General features: G+C 43.6%; 1 non-coding gene across 1 annotated transcript; it reads right to left on the bottom strand.

Annotated features, from left to right (window-relative positions):
- Positions 1-10,959: 10,959 nt before the first annotated feature.
- Positions 10,960-11,033, bottom strand: trnat-agu (transfer RNA threonine (anticodon AGU)). The gene has a single exon. It is a non-coding gene; the product is annotated as a tRNA-Thr (tRNA).
- Positions 11,034-16,906: the final 5,873 nt, after the last annotated feature.

Here is a 16,906-nt window from a genome sequence, read left to right as displayed (position 1 = left end):
AGCATTTGACCGAGTGTGGCACCAAGTAGCTCCAGTAAAATTGAAATCAATGGGAATCAGGGGGTAAACTCTCCAGTGGCTGGTGTCATACTTAGCAAAAAGGAAGATTGTAGTGGTTGTTGGAGGCCAAACATCTCAGCCCCAGGACATTGCTGCAGGAGTTCCTCAGGGCAGTGTCCTCGGCCCAACCATCTTCAGCTGCTTCATCAATGACCTCCCCTCCATCATAAGTTCAGAAATGGGGATGTTCGCTGATGATTGCAAAGTGTTCAGTTCCATTCGTAACCCCTCAAATAACGAAGCAGTCCGAGCCGGCATGCAGCAAGACCTGGACAACAGCCAGGCTTGGGCTCATCAGTGGCATGTAACATTGGCGCCAGACAAGGGCCAGGCAATGACCATCTCCTACAAGCGACAGTCTAACCACCTGCCCTTGACATTCAACGGCATTACCATCGCCGAATCCCCCACCATCAACATCCTGTGGCTCACCATTGACCAGAAACTTAACTGGACCATCCATATAAATACTGTGGCTGCAAGAGCAGGTCAGAGGCTAGATATTCTGCGGCGAGTGACTCACCTCCTGACCCCCAAAGCCTTTCTACCATCTGCAAGTCACAAGTCAGGAGTGTGATGGAATACTCTCCACTCGCCTGGATGAGTGCAGCTCAACAACACATAAGAAGCTCGACACCATCCAGGACAAAGCAGCCCGCTTGATTGGCACCCCATCCACCACCCTAAACATTCACTCCCTTCACCACCGGCGCACCGTGGCTGCAGTGTTTACCATCCACAGGATGCAGTGCAGCAACTCGCCAAGGCTTCTTCGACAGCACCTCCCAAACCCGCGACCTCTACCACCTAGCAGGACAAGGGCAGCAGGCACATGGGAACAAGACCACCTGCACGTTCCCCGCCAAGTCACACAACATCCCGACTTGGAAATATATCGCCGTTCCTTCATCGTCGCTGGTTCAAAATCCTGGAACTCCCTTCCTAACCGCACTGTGGGAGAAGCTTCTCCGCACGGACTGCAGCAGTTCTGGAAGGCCAATTAGGGATTGGCAATAAATGCTGGCCTCGCCAGCGACGCCCACATCGCATGCACGAATAAAAAAAATGCGATTTTAATATATAAGCTGTAGGTGACTATCAATGAATGCGCTATTTATATATGAGCTGTGGGTGAGTGTATATGAATGCAATGTTTAGATATGAACTGTGGGTGTTTATATATGCGTGCGATGTTTATATATGAAATGTGGGTATGTATATATGAGTGCGATGTTGATCTCTGGACTGTGGATTTGTATATGTGGGTGCGATGTTTATATATGAACTGTCGTTGTATATATAGGTGTGCGATGTTTAAATATGAACTGTGGGTGAGTGTATTTGAGTGAGATGTTTATATACGAACAGTGGATGTGTATATATGAGTGCAGTATTGACATATGAACTGTGGGTGTGCATATATGAGTGCGATGTTTATATATGAACTGTGGGTATGTATATATGAGTGCGATGTTTATATATGAACTGTGGGTGTGTATATATGAGTGCGATGTTTGTATATGAACTGTGGGTATGTATATATGAGTGCGATGTTTGTATATGAACTGTGGGTGTGTATATATGAGAGCGATGTTTATATATGAACTGTGGGTATGTATATATGAGTGCGATGTTTATATATGAACTGTGGGTGTGTATATATGAGTGCGATGTTTGTATATGAACTGTGGGTATGTATATATGAGTGCGATGTTTATATATGAACTGTGGGTATGTATATATGAGTGCGATGTTTGTATATGAACTGTGGGTGTGTATATGTGAGAGCGATGTTTATATATGAACTGTGGGTGTGTATATATGAGAGCGATGTTTATATATGAACTGTGGGAGTGTATATATGAGTGTGATGTTTATATATGAACTGTGGATGTATATATATGAGTGCAGTATTGACATATGAACTGTGGGTGTGTTTTATGAGTGTGATGTTTATATATGAACTGTGAGTGTGTATATTTCAGTTCGATGTTTATATATGAACTGTTGTGTGTCTGTGAGTGCGGTGTTTATATCTTGAACAGTGGATGTGTATATATGAGTGTGGTGTTTATCTATGGACTGTGGTTGGTTATTTAGTTTCTTCTTCTTTGGGTCGATTCTCGCATTTATTTGCAGTGAAATTTTATCCCCGCCACTGAAGGATTGGGGATGGAACAGAGAGACATCAAGGATGGGAAATATTTATATCGTCTGCATTTGGTTTTTATTTCTCTGTTACCTTCTGCCTTTTCCTCTTGGTTTTTCCTCTCTCGGTGCCGGGTGACCATTTGATTTGATGCATTTGTTCTAAACTGATCCTTTTTCCACATCTCGGGGCGGTCAGACCCGCTCTGTCTTTCTGTTGTTGCTGATGATCATTAATGGGAACAGGCCGCGAGTTAAACGTTTCTCTGCAAACCGGAGAAAGAAAAAGAAAAATAAAGACTTGTTTCTCCGGCCCAGGGATAAAGTTACAATGGATGTTATTCAATAAAATTGTCCCGTGAATTTGTCTGTGGATCTGATTGTAAAGCTTGGATTTTAAAATTACGAATACCCAAAACAAAGCCCCTTATCAACCCATACAGGAATCAAACCCGCGATCACGACATTGTGGCATGTTTTACTTTAGCAAGCTGTACAACCAGTCTCCTAAAATGCAGTCTGAAAAGCGTTTCACATACAAAACAAATCATTATTAAACTTGTGACTGTCACTCGGTAACCACGTTGGCGTCTCTTTCAGTCTGCAACATAATGTTATAGGTTGGTTAATGGTGTTTACAGAAATATTCCTCTTTTCGTCGAGTTTATTTGGTTTCATGTAATTAATTCTATAGGTGTGAACGCCGAATCATAACCACGAGCCCACCAGGCACCTGTACGGACAGTTCACCCAATCCGGTTACTTTGATGATCTGCCCTACTCTGCTAGAAAAACAATAGGATGAACAGCCGTTGTCTGTGAAATGGTGTCCTCTCCCCTTGATCAAACTAATATCTGCAATTGATGAACTGGAGTGAATTGCGCTCGAAGCAGATCTGGAAAATGCGCAATGCAGCCGCACAGGAATTCCAAATCCACTCTCCGTGGAGGAAAAGGAGTGACAGAAACAGAAGGAGATGCCACGTGAAAGATTTGGACCCGGACCTGCTGCATGAGACTTTAAATGTTGTCAGCCTTTAACTGTAGCTCACAGTGTGAGAACAGTCATTGTTATCATTTGCCTTTTATGTATCTTCTTGTACTGCATCTCTTCAATATCCCCGGGTTGTTACAGCACTGCTTTCTTCAAATTAAATCCCATTGTGAAAACATACACGATTTCAAACCAAAGCAAAGGTGTGTGAGATTGGAAGGAGAGTGTGAGTGGGGATCATGGGCCCGTGCGTGCGTGCATTTTGGAAATGGGAACAGAGACATCCGCTGCTTGTTGGAGTGTTTCAACTCACTTTTCCATTTCACGCGCAGGCCTACCCGCACTCGGTACTGTCATGGCCTGAACAAGTCTTTCGTGTTCTCACAGAAAATGCCACTTTGTGCGAGCAGTTTGTCCGGACTGGGCTGCAATGAGGTAGGACACTGGGAGTATTCAATTAATGAAATCAGTACTTCAAACAGAAAACATTCTTCACTCACTTATCCTGAGACATTAGGGTCTCTATACTTGAATTATTGTTCCATTCATTGGAACTTGGGAACATGAGTAGGCCATTCAGCCCCTCGAGCATCCTTCCTGAGGTGGGTGCCCGGAACTGAATGCAATCCTCCAGATGGGGTCTCACCAGAGCTCTGTGCAGCTGTAACATAACATCCACCCCTTGTTTTCCAGCCCTCTTGAGATAAATGGGGAGAGTCAGAGCTCAAGAGAGAAAGCGAGAGTGAGCAAATGGGAGAGAGAGAGAGGACGATGCATTGCACAAACCGTCCCTGTGTCGATTTCTCAGGAGCGCTATGAATCCCCACTGAGCTTTTGAACCACTTGCTGCACCGCAGCAAAAGTTCCAAAGCAGCATATGGGTAACGTGAAATAACCTAATCGACAGCCGATTTGTGGTGCCATGGATAGCACGTGGGACTTCTTCAAATCACTGCAAAGGTTGTGTGTCCGAATCTCACCATCGTTGAATTTTAGTTCAGGGTTCGGTGATTTCGGCGCTGGGAAGTGTAATTTTGCAGCAAAACAGCAACAGGATCATTAATGCCCGTCAAGGAAGGGAAATAACCCCCTACACTTCATCTGATACAAGTGGCTCCAGTCCCACCCGAATTTATAATGCTTAATCCTCTCTGAGCTGGATTGGCGAAACACTCTCAAGATGGAGGCACATCATCTGCAAACCGCAAAAGTCAATCTGCTGGACTTCCGGCTCTGTCAGACTGCATGTTCCTTCAGTCAGGTTTCCAACTGGACACATTCATCCTGCTGCCTGCGAGCATTGGTGCTTGAGGGGTAGAATTCTTGCTTGCAGTCATTCTATTCCTGTGAAAGTAGCTCCTGAAGATCGCAAGATGGAAAGTATCGTGACTGAGCGGTTTAACGCGCTTGTTTAAACCTCAAGCTAAATTGCATAATTTGTGGATGGATCAAAATCATAGTTTGCGGCTCCAATACCGCAGCCTCCCTCCTGTAAACTAATAACACTAAATATCACATCTGATATTGCAACAAGAGGAACCACGTGGCGATACAAAGAATTGATGCATTTTGGAACACTCAATTATACGTTCAGCTCCGTTCGAAATGTTCACAAGGAAAAGGATTCGTTGATCTAGGTGAGACTCGACGAACAACCTCGCCATTTCCCGACCTTGTACGTTCATATAAGGACCGCGCACTGACTGATTGCACTGCTAGAGCCCGGTCACTTTGATCACCTGTCCTACTCTGCTGGAAAGAATCTTAAGGTGAGAGACGCTTACCTGTGGAAACGTGTCCTGTCCCCGTGATGAAAATAATATCTGCACGTTCACTTTCAGCTTCTTTCACATCCTCTGCTCCATCGCACTACAATCGGGTTTTCTGTGAACAGATCAAAATAAATTTTGGCAGAAATTCTAACAGCAGTGGGATTCAAACCCACGCCTCTATAGAAACTAAATTTAACACTTTAGACCGCGAGGCCACGCTACCATAATGTCACAGTAATGTTTAAAGAGCTGTTTAATGCTCCAATAAATGAATTGAAGCTAACTGACCGCATTTACCCCGTGCTCGGGTTGTTCTTAGATCAGAGAACGTTAAGAGGTGATTTGATCGAAGTGCTCAAAATCATGAAGGGTTGGAATAAATAAATAAAGAGAAACTGTTCCCATTGGCGGAAGGGTCGAGAACCAGAGGACACAGATTTAAGGTGATTGGCAAAAGAACCAAAGGCGACATAAGGAAACACTTCTTTACCCAGCGAGTAGTTGTAATCTGGAATGCGCTGATTGAAAGGTGGCTTTCAAAAAGGAATTGGATAAATACTTGAAGGGAAATAAATTCAGGGCTAACGGGAAGGGGCGGGGGAATGGGACTAGCTTGATTGCTTTAACAACGAGCCGGTACGAGCTCGATGGGACGAATGGCCTCCTTCTCTGCTGTAACCATTTTATGATTCTATGATTCTGTTTATACTCTTTATTTTCTTTGCATGCATTTCTCTATCTCTCCCTGTCTCTGTCTCTTGTGTTGTCCTCTGATGGACTTCTCAGGCTTCCTTGAACGGCGTTGGCTGATCGATCCTGCAACACCAGCAGAGAAGGTTAAAGAAAGGTTGAGACGGTAGGAAAAGTAAAGGTGCAACCCAGCTGCTGCAGTCAATGTCTACACATTAAGATCTCTTCGCTCTCACAGTGAAACTACGCATCAATTTGTTTAAAGTGTTCTTATGGTATAGTGTATATTATCACCATGCCGAGACAGACGGCAATTATATCAAAGAATCATAGAATCATTAAAATTTACGTTAGCGGAGGCCATTCGGCCCATCATGTTTGTACCGGCCGGAAAATAGATATCCAGCATCAACCGACTTACCAGCGTTTAGTCCGTAGTCTTGTAGGTTACGGCTCTTCAAGTGCATATTGATGTGCTTTTTAAACCCGATTGGTGTTTCTGCTTCTCCCAACCTCTCAGGCAGTGAGTTCCAGACCCTCACCACCCGCTGGGTGGAAAAAAAATCCCCTCTGCTCCACTCTCATCCTTCTACCAATTACCTTAAATCTATGACCCTTTTTATTGAACTCTCTGAGACGTGAATCAGGTCCTTCCTATCCACTCTATCGAGGCCCGTGATAATTTTATACACCTCAATTAAATCTCGCCTCAGCCTCGTCGGTTCCAGAGAAAACAACCTCAGCCGATCCAATCTATCCTCATAGCCAAAATTCTCCACTCTTCGCAACATCGTCGTAAATCTCTGTACCATTTCTAGTGTAGTCCCATCTTTCCTGTAATGTGGTGACCAAAACTGTACGCAATACTCCAGCTATGGACGAACTAGTGTTTTATTCAGTTCCAGAATAACCTCCCTGCTCTTACATTCTATGCCACGGCTAATAAAGCAAAGTATCCTTTATACCTTTTTAACCACCTTAACCAACTCTCCTCTTCCCTTCAGGGATCTGTGGACATGCACTCCAAGGTCTCTCTTTTTAACGACACCTCTCAGTATCCTCCAAAGCAATGTAGTTTCCGAGCAACTAATTCTGAAACGTCTTGCTTGATAATATAAGTCGTAGAGACGAAACCAATTCAGTGAAGGGAAACTAATATTGGTGACTGGAAATAGTTAGTGTACAACTTGATATTGCTGTATACCGGAATAGAAAACGAGATTGGATGGACAGAAGAGGTCTGAAAGGGTAGCCGATCGGCTATGGGTGACAGCGAAACTTTACACTGGCTGCATGATGTAAGTAACAGCGTCTGGCTGGTTTAGATGTATGATTCTTGTTTCGGGGGCTTTGTTTGATTAATATCCGAGAAGTCCCGGGCTCAAATCCCCGATGGGCTCTTGCTGTTCCGCGACGTTGAGTGTAAAATTCACCAATTGGCTTCTGACATCTTTTCAGTGTTCCTGTTGGTAGGATTAAAGTGCATGTTTGAGCTCCAGAGGACAGAGTGCTGAAGTTTCCAAAGTGCAACACATGTGAAGTAAATAAAATGTCTCAAGATGATGCAGAGATTGATGCTGAATGTGAATCTCCCCCTCTTCAGGCGGTCTCATTGATTTTAGATGACGGGATAGAGAGCGACATATGGAAGTTTGCCGATGACACCAAAATGGGCAGCGTTATAAGCAGTGCAGATTATATAGGAATTGGAACACAGGAACTGGAGTAGGCCATTCAGCCCCTCGTGCCTGCTCCGCCATTTGATAAGATCATGGCTGATCTGTGATCTAACTCCATATACCTGCCTTTGGCCCATATCCCTTAATACTATCGCGACAGAGGTGATGTTCAGGCAATGACATCAGCAAGTGCAAGTCGGCATGTACATGAAATGGAAAGTGAGGTAAAATACGACCACAAGCTGCTGATGGACATGTTCCCGTTTCCAAAATTCACGCACCGAATGCAGCTCCTGTGAAAGCTGCAAGGGCACGAAGGTCCATCGGGAATCATTTGAAGCAACTGACAGTTTAAAGTGGCATCTCCTGCTGCTTCTTTGGGGAGTGAGAGAGAGGCACTGTCGGTATTTGCGTACAGTTTGATTTTGCACAGAACTGCACAGAGGAACAGCAAATATAACGGGGCTGTGAGATGTTCTATATTATTCATATTTAGCCACAGGAATATTCGCAGTCAGAAGCTGAAAAGAAGGAGAGATAAGAGGCCTGAGAATAAACACAGAGCTGAATGAATCATGAAAGAGCGAAAGAAAAACTAATGTCATCATTTCCACTTTCTCTCGTGCGCAATCTCGGGAGTTCCCCAATGGCCTGGTGGTGAGAATTCGGTCCTCTCACCGCCGCGAGGTTCGATTCACAGTTAGGGAATTAACTTTAAAAAGAGTTAGGAACTTATAAAATTGATTACATGAAGCTAATTAAATCCTGTTCGTCGTTGAATCCCTGTTTTGATCACCATGAATCAATCGATAACTTTCTATTCCAGACTGAAGGCGATGTTGACGTGGTTACCGAGAGACAGTCAAAACTTTAATAAGATTTTATGCTTTGAATGTGATGATTTTTTTTCATTTTATAGACTGCATCTTAAGAGTGGGATTTAAAACGCAGTGGAGTCGTTGTTAAATTTAACATTAACTGGCAATTGTCGCTGTTTATCACAGGGACGCCCGAACTGGTTCTCCGATCAAGGTGAAAGGAACGCAACGAGGAACATCTGATACAACAGGAGAGGCATCGGGCTATGACAAAAATACCCACCGTTTTGCTTTTCCAAAATAAAGGGTGTGAAATTTATTCTCTGAACATAGGAACAGTCTGGTCTCACTCACTACAGAAATCTCCATGTCACAGCGAACCAGCTCTCCTGCTGCGAATGCGGCCTCCCTTCGGGCCTTTCGGGGGCTTGTCTGTCAAGGAGAATTGTAATTACCGTGAAGCCAATGTTCCATTCCTTTATATGATTCATGTGCCTGATTCCCGACCGCAGGGTAAATGGTGGAATATCAGCCCTGCACAGCTGGCAATGATTCCGGTACATTTTCTTGATTCCAAAACATGCGTTGAAACCCTGGAACTTTGAGACGATGAATCCTGAGGAAAAATAAAATAAGGGCTCGAACAATCAAACTTTCACGCTAACGGATAACACCGCCGAGAACAGGTGAAGAGATCACCTGCTAAACCAATAATTCACTGGGCTAAACTTTGAGATTGCAGCGACCAATATAACAACTGTCTACAGTCAGTGAAAAATGAATGATTAAAGCTTGTCGGAGTGAAAATCCAACCAGCCAGTCTTCACTCTTGAACCAGCAACTATGAAGAAAAACATGCCGGAGAAATACTCGATTTCAGTGCGGCGACACTGGGCCAGAGTAAAGTTCATTCAATATGATTGCCGAGTGGCTGGAGGGTGGATTTGGAACTCCTGACCGATTGCACCACGCATTTTCCAGATCTGCTTGGATCACCAATCCCTTCAGCTCATCACTTAGATGGACAACTCGATTCTCGGTTTCTTTTTCCTGACGATTGATGAAATTTTACAAATTGGAAGCGATCAATATCAAATGTAAAGACGCCACCGACATGCTCACAGATGCAAAGCGGCCACACTCTGCTTCAATGAGATGAAAGTCAAGAGCGATTTCACGGTCGAATGCAATGGCTAACACAATTCATTCAACGAAAGTTCAGGTCGTTGAGGTGCCTTTAAAGTCCTGATTGTTTCTATTGGACTTCTTCCCAAAGCATTTGAGATTCACGTGAGACGATTTGGGGACGTTATTTTCTTTTGTGCAAAAGTTTCAACTGCAGTTCAAGATCAAAATTCCTGGGACGACAGTTGTTCACAATTTATCGGTGCTGGGACCACTGTTGTTCACAATTTATAGGTGCTGGGACCAAGGTTGTTCACAATTTATCGATGCTGGCACAACTGTTGTTCACAATTTATCGGTGCTGGGACCACTTTTGTTCAAAATTTACATTCATGATTTGGACACGGGAATCGGAAGTACAATTTCAAAACTTAGGGACGACACCTAATTGCGAGCTGTAGTTAATACAAAGAAAAATGCGAATAATAAAGGAAGACATTAGTAAATTCGCAGAATGGGCGTGTAAATGGCAAATTAATTGCAATATTTGTTATGTACTCCCTTGCCTTTTTGCCCCCCCCCCCCACCAAATGCATTACCTCACATTTCTTCAGATTGAATTGCATTTGCCACTTTTCTATCCACCTGTCCGCTCTATGGATATCTTCCTGCAGTCGACAGCTTTCCTCCTCACTCTCAACCACAGGAACAATTTTTGTATCATCTGCAAATTTCTTCATCATGCCCCCTACATTTCAGTCTAAATCGATGATCTGTACCACGAAAAGCAGGGACCTAGTACGAAGCCGCATGGAACCCCACTCGAAACAGCCTTCCAGTCACAAAAGCACCCGTCGACCACAACCGCTTGCTTCCTGCTACTCAGCCAATTTTGGATTCAACTTGCCAATGTCCCTTGGATCCAATGGGCTTTTACATTTTTGACAAATCTGCCCTGTAGGACTTTGTCAAAAGCCTCGTTAAAATCCATGTTGATTTCATCAATCGCGATACCCTCATCGATCCTCATTGATACCTCCTGAAATAATTCAATTCAAACGACCATCCCTTAACAAATCCACGCTGACTGTCCTTGATTAATCCGTGCCTTTCTAAATGACGATTCATACTTCAGCTCGAGTTCAGGCCGACTGGCCTGTATTTACTCGATCTATCCCTGTCTCCCTTTTTCAACAATGGTACAACGTTAGCAATCCTCAAATCCTCCTGCACGACGCCTTTTGCCAGGGTGGATTGGAAAATGATGGTCAGAGCCTCCGCTATTTCCTTCCTTGCTTCTGTTAACATCCTGGGATATATTTCATGTGGGCCTGCAGATTCAGGTCGAGCGATTTGAGGACTTCTTTTTCCTCTTTGCAAACGTTTGTCCCGCAGGTCAAGATCACAAGTCTTGGTCCAAATTAGGATGTCTTCCGGCTTTGAACCTCAAATCGTGAATTATACCCCGATCCCAATGAGCCCAGAAACAAGAACGTGTCCTTAAATTAATGTGTTACAGACACATTCTCTGAGAGGTCTGTCTGTGGAATTAAAGGGCGTTTTTGAACAGTCATTCTGTTATCCGTTTCCTCCTGAAACCTGAACAAATACGAACACCACATTGTTATTTTGTCGCTTTATTCCATAAATTAGGTAAAATAACGAGCTGCACAAGGCACTGCTGGGAGTTGAACCCAGGATCTCCTGTTTACTAGACAGATACTTTAACCAACTAAGCCACAGCGCCAATTGATGACATGGGGCCCCCACCTCCTCACTAATATCTATCAGCGACACTTCAATGTTGGGGGTTCAGGCCGTTTTGTCTCTGTCCATTTCGTTTGTCCGTTCACCTGTGCATCCCGACACTGACTGCATTTCTCGCTGAGTTTATCTTTGTGCATCCTTCAGTGCGTTGATACATGGATGATTATGTGTGATTGTATTTGTGACATTAAATAAATCAGGGCTTCAGACAATTCTCGCTCTGACATTGGAGAACTATTGAGCCGAACTTTACAGCGGAGTGTTGTTTATTGTGGTGCTGAAACTAAAAAAATCGTAAGAGGAGCAAAAAGGGAAAAGGAGAAAAACTTATGATTTAAAATGAGGACAACTCTCAAGGTTTTTACGAGTATATTAAGAGAAAGAAGGGAGGCTGAGAGTAATGTGGGCTGCTTAAAGACAGATGGAAGTGATATTGTAATTGAAAATCAGGAAATGTCAGAGTTGCTAAATTTTTACTTTGCATCGGTCGTCACAGAAATGGATGACGCTATCATACCAGAGACACGAGGAAAACTGTTAATAAATCAAGGGGATTCAGTACAAGTAAAATGATGGCAATGGAGAAAATGAGGAGGCGAAAGATAGACAAATCTCCAGGAGCTGATGGTTTCCACCCCAGGGGATGAAATGGAACAGGTGAGGAAATTGTACATGCTTTAGTCATGATCGATCAAAACTCTCTTGATTTAGGAATTGTTATTTAACGAAGCGCATCTTGATTGGAGGCTTGTGTTTGAGAAAGATCTCGAAGTGATAATTGAGAACAATTTTACAACACCAAGTTATAGTCCAACAAATTTATTTGAAATTTGGAATTTAAAATAAATTTGTTGGACTATAACTTGGTGTTGTAAAATTGTTTACAATTGTCAACCCCAGTCCATCACCGGCATCTCCACATCATAATAATTGAGAGTCCGAAAATAAAGCTGTTTGGCAGGAGCGCTGATGCTGTCGGTTGTTCGCTGCTCTCGTGTTGCACAATTGTTAAGCGTGCGTTACTTATTTATAGCAGTATGGGCTCCAGAAATGACCAGGTTGTGAGTTCGAGCGTCTTATAAAACAATCAAATCTTTTACTCCGAACATTTTGATCGGAGTTCAAGGTAGAAATGGTATCTTCCATAACGCAACTTGTTAACAACCAGTCGTTTTTACAATACGCTCTTGTGGGAATTTGGGTTCCTCTGGCCTACCGTCTTTCAATAGCAAGTGCCAGTTTACTTGTTCACAGGGGGAGAGGGGGCTTTTAGCGGCAGCTCATATGGCAAAGGGGCCGGTACAAGATCTTTAAATCTAAAGAACCAAACACACAATTCTTCTTTTCTTTAAACCGATATTCATCGGTTGGAAGTTTCGTGTTGGGAAAATTTGGAAGAGAAATATGCTGCCTGGTTTCACTGTGTCACGGGTGAAATTATTCAGCTTTCAGATGTTAATACGATGAAAGGTCGAGATGCCTTTTCCAACTCCCGTGTGGGACAAGTTCAGCTTTTGAGCCGCTGGGTAAAGTGCTATTTTAATTGCTGCTAACGAATGACACGACATTTGGCACAAACAAGAAGAATTGTAAACTCACGAGTTCACTGTTCATGTTTCTTACATCTTGTTCAACAGAAACAAGGATTCTCCTCAACACGTTGCTGAGAATTTTATCAAACGGAACTCACCCTCGTTCGACGACTGCAGGGATAATTCAGAGATCTCCCATGAATATGTACGAAGGGAGCTTATGTAGTATCGAGCCTGGGTAGCTCAGTCTGTAGAGTATCAGACTTTTAAAGTGGGCAGTGAGCTGAAGGTCCAGCGTTTAACTCCCTGGCCAGGCTCCAAATTTCGGAACAGCTGGCAAGCTGTGACTTTGTAGGGGGAACTGAGATGTGTTGTCAAAGTTTCGATAGTATCTTGTTTCCCAGGGATGGGCAGTAATGCGCCGTCTGAGGCGGTTCCCGATCAGGAATTCAACTTTACTGTATTAGTTCACTGTATTAATTTCGCAAAACTCATTCAACTCTGTAAAAAAGACGAATACTTGTTCAAATCGCCATTGATCAACCAGTAACTTTCTGTTTCCGGCTGAAAGAAATGCTGACTTTTTTATGCGTAAATTCACCAGGCCGAATTTAGGGAGGTCAGAGGAGAAGTGAAAAAGGAAATGAGAGGCAAAGAGAAATATGACGATAGACTGACGGCCAACATAAAAGGGAATCCAAAAGACTTCGACAGGCATGCAAACAGTAAACGGGTAGTCAGAGGAGGGGTGATGCCGATTCGGCACGAAAAAGGAGGTCTACTCATGGAGGCAGAGGGGATTGCCTGGGTACCAAATGAATACTTTGCATCTATCTTTACCAAGAAGCTGCTGCCAGAGTCTCAGCAAAGGAAGTTATCGTTGAGATTATGGATGGTCTAAAAATTGCTAAGGAAGAGGCACTTGAACGGCTGGCTGTACTTAAAGTAGATAAGCCACCCGGTCCGGATGGGATGCATGCTCAGTTGCTGAGGGAAGTAAGGGTGGAAATTGCGGAGGTACTGGCTATAATCTACCAACATCCTTAGATATGTGGGTGGTGCCAGAGGACTAGAAAATTGCAAAGGTTACACCCTTGTCCAAAAAAGGGTGTACGGCTAAACCCAGCAATTATAGGCCAGTCAGTTTAACCTCGGTGGTGGGGAAACGTTTAGAAACGATAACCCGGGACAGAATTAACAGCCACTTGGACGAGAGTGGATTGATTAGGGAAAGGCAGCACGGATTTGTTAAAGGCAAATCGTGGTTAACTGACCTGTTAGAGTTTTTTGATGAGGTAACAGAGAGGATAGATGAGGGCAATTTAGTTGATGTGGTGTATAAGGACTTTCAAAAGGTGTTTGCTAAAGTGCCGCATGGTGGGCTTCTCATCAAGATTGCGGCCCATGGAATAAACGGGGCAGAAACAACATAAATGCAGAATTGACGAACAGAAGGAAACAGATTACTGGTGAACTGTTGTTTTTCGAACTGGCGAGAGGTGTACAGTGGCGTTCCCCAGGGATCAGTGCTGGGACCACTGCTTTTCTTGATATATATTAATGACTTGGACTTGAGTGCACAGAGCACAATTTCAAAATTTGCAGATGAAACAAAACTTGGAAGGGTAGCAAACAGTGATAAGAATAGTGATAGACTTCAAAGGATATAGACAGGCTGGTGGCATGGGCGGAGACGGGGTAGATGAAATTTAACGCAAAAAAATGCGAAGTGATACATTTCGGTCGGAAAAACGAGGAGAGGCAAAATAAACTCCAGGGCACAAATGTAAAAGCGGTAGAGGAACAAAGAGGGGTTTATGTGTACAAATCGTTGAATGTGGCAGGGCAGGTTGAGAAAGCGGTTAAAAAGCATACGGCATCTTGGGCTTTAGAAATAGATGTATAGAGTACAAAAGTATAAAAGTATAGAAGTCAGGATGAAACTTTATAACACACTGGTTCGAACACAACTGAAATTTTGTGTGGGGTTCGGGACACCGCACTTCAGGAAAGATGTGAAGGCCTTCGAGGGGGTGCAGAAAAAAATACTATAATAATTCCAGGGATAAGGGACTTTACTTACGTGGATAGAACGGAGAATCTGAGGTTGTTCTCCTTGGAACAGAGACGGTTTTGTCGAGATTTGATAGAGGTATTCAAAATCATGAAGGATCGAGGCATGGAAGATGGAGAGAAACTGTTCCCATTGGCGGAAGGGTCAAGAACCAGAGGACAGAGATTTAAAGTTATTGGCAAAATAACCAAAGGTGACATGAGGAAAAACTTTTTTACACAGCGAGAGGTTCGGATCTGGAATGCACTGCCCGAGGGTGTGATGGAGGCAGATTCAATCATGGCCTTCAAAGGGGAGCTGGATCAGTACTTGAAAGGAAAAAAAAATGCAGGGCTTCGGGGAAAGGCGGGGGAGTGGTTCCAGCTGGATTGCTCTTGCAGAGATCTCGCACGGACTCGATGGTGCGAATGGCCTCTTTCCGTGCTATCAGCTTTCTATGATTCAATTCTATGTGTAGGTTGCAATACAAAGGGAACAGAGCGTGCCATAAATCGGCACGACTCTCAGTATCCTCACAAGCAATGTATTTTAAGAGCAACTAATTCTGAAACGTCTTACTTGATAACTCAAGTCGTGCACTCGAAAGCAATTTGGTAAAGAGAGACTAATATTGGTGACTGGAAATAGTTGGTGCACAACTTGATATTGCTGTCCACCCGAACAGAAAACGAGATTGAATGGATCGAAGTGGTCTGAAAGCATGGTCGATCGGCTGTGAGACGCAACCAACTTTCACACTGGCTGCACAACTAAAGTAACAGCGGCTCGTTGGTCTAGGGGTATGATTCTCGCTTCGGGAGTTTCATTGAGTGATATGCGAGAAGTTCCGGGTTCAAATCCCGGACGAGCTCTCACGTGTTTCTCCTTTTAGTGAAAAGTCACCAATTGTCTTCTCACATCTTTTCAGTTTTGCTGTTGGTGGAACTGAATTATATCCAGAGGATGTTTGAGCTCTTGTGGACTGAATGCCGAAGTTTCGTGGACGCAATACACATGAAGCAAATAAAATGTCTCAAGAAGATGAGGAGATTGAAACTCAATTTGGATTTTTCCCAATTCAGGCGGATATTAGATGACGGGATAGAAAGCCACATATCCAAGTTTGCCGATGACACCAAGATGGGCAGCATTGTAAGCAGTGCAGATGAAAGCATAAAATTACAGAGAGGCATTAATATAATAAATGGATGTGCAAAATTGTGGCAAATCGATATGAATTTCGTCAATGTGAGGTCATCCACTTTGGACCTAAAAGGTTAATCAGCGTACTTTCTAAATGGTGAAAAGCTCGAAACAGTGGAGGTCCAAAAAGACTGAGGTGTCCATGAACATACATCATTAAAATGTCATGGACAGGGACAAAAATAATCAAAAAGGTTAATGGAATGTTGGTCTTTGTATCCAGAGGACTAGAATACAAGGGGATAGGCATTATGATACAGTTATACAAAGCTCTGGTTGGACCACACCTGGAGTATTGCCTTCGGTTCTGGGCAACGCACCTTCGGAAGGATATATTGGCTATGACGGGAGTGCAGCGTCTATTTACTAGAATGTTACCTGGACTCCAAAGTTGAAATTACGCGGAGAGATTACATAAACTCGGGTTTGCCTCGAATTCAGTAGATTAAGTGCAGATTTGATCGAACATGTCAAAATATTAAGGGGAACTGATGGGGTAACTAGAAAAAAAAAGATTTCCGCCCGTTAGCGTGTCTAGGACTCGGGGACGCAGCCTAAATATTAGGGTCAGGACTTTCAGGAGTGAAGTTGGGAAACACCTCTGCAAGCAAAGGGAGGGAGAAGTTTGGAACTCTCTTCCGCAAACTGCAGTTGATGCGAGCTTAATTGTTAATTTTGAAACTAGAAATTGATAGATTTTTGTTAACCAAAGGCGTTAAGGGATATGGGGCTAAGGCGATAATATGCAGTTACGTTACATATCAACCGGGATTTCACTGAATTGCGCATCAGGCTCGAGGGGCGAAATAGTATACTTTTGCTCCTCATTGTTACAGAATGATCCTGCATTGTATCGGGAATCGAACCAAGGTCTCCAGCGTAACAAGTAAGAATTCGACCCCAAGCACCATCAATGCGCGCGTTTGTAACAGCAGCATGTGTCCATTTGGAATCCGATCTGAATGAACATGCCGTTTACAGCTGCGGTGGCCGAGTGTTTAAAGCGTTGGACTCAAAATTCAATTGAGGTTTTCCTGCCCAGGTTTGAATTCTGCTCGCAGAGCT

The sequence above is a fragment of the Heptranchias perlo genome, chromosome 20 (assembly GCF_035084215.1).
Source record: "Heptranchias perlo isolate sHepPer1 chromosome 20, sHepPer1.hap1, whole genome shotgun sequence".
NCBI lineage: Eukaryota > Metazoa > Chordata > Chondrichthyes > Hexanchiformes > Hexanchidae > Heptranchias > Heptranchias perlo.
The sequence above is the reverse complement of the archived record's forward strand: the minus strand, read 5'-3'. Positions and strand labels throughout refer to the sequence as shown.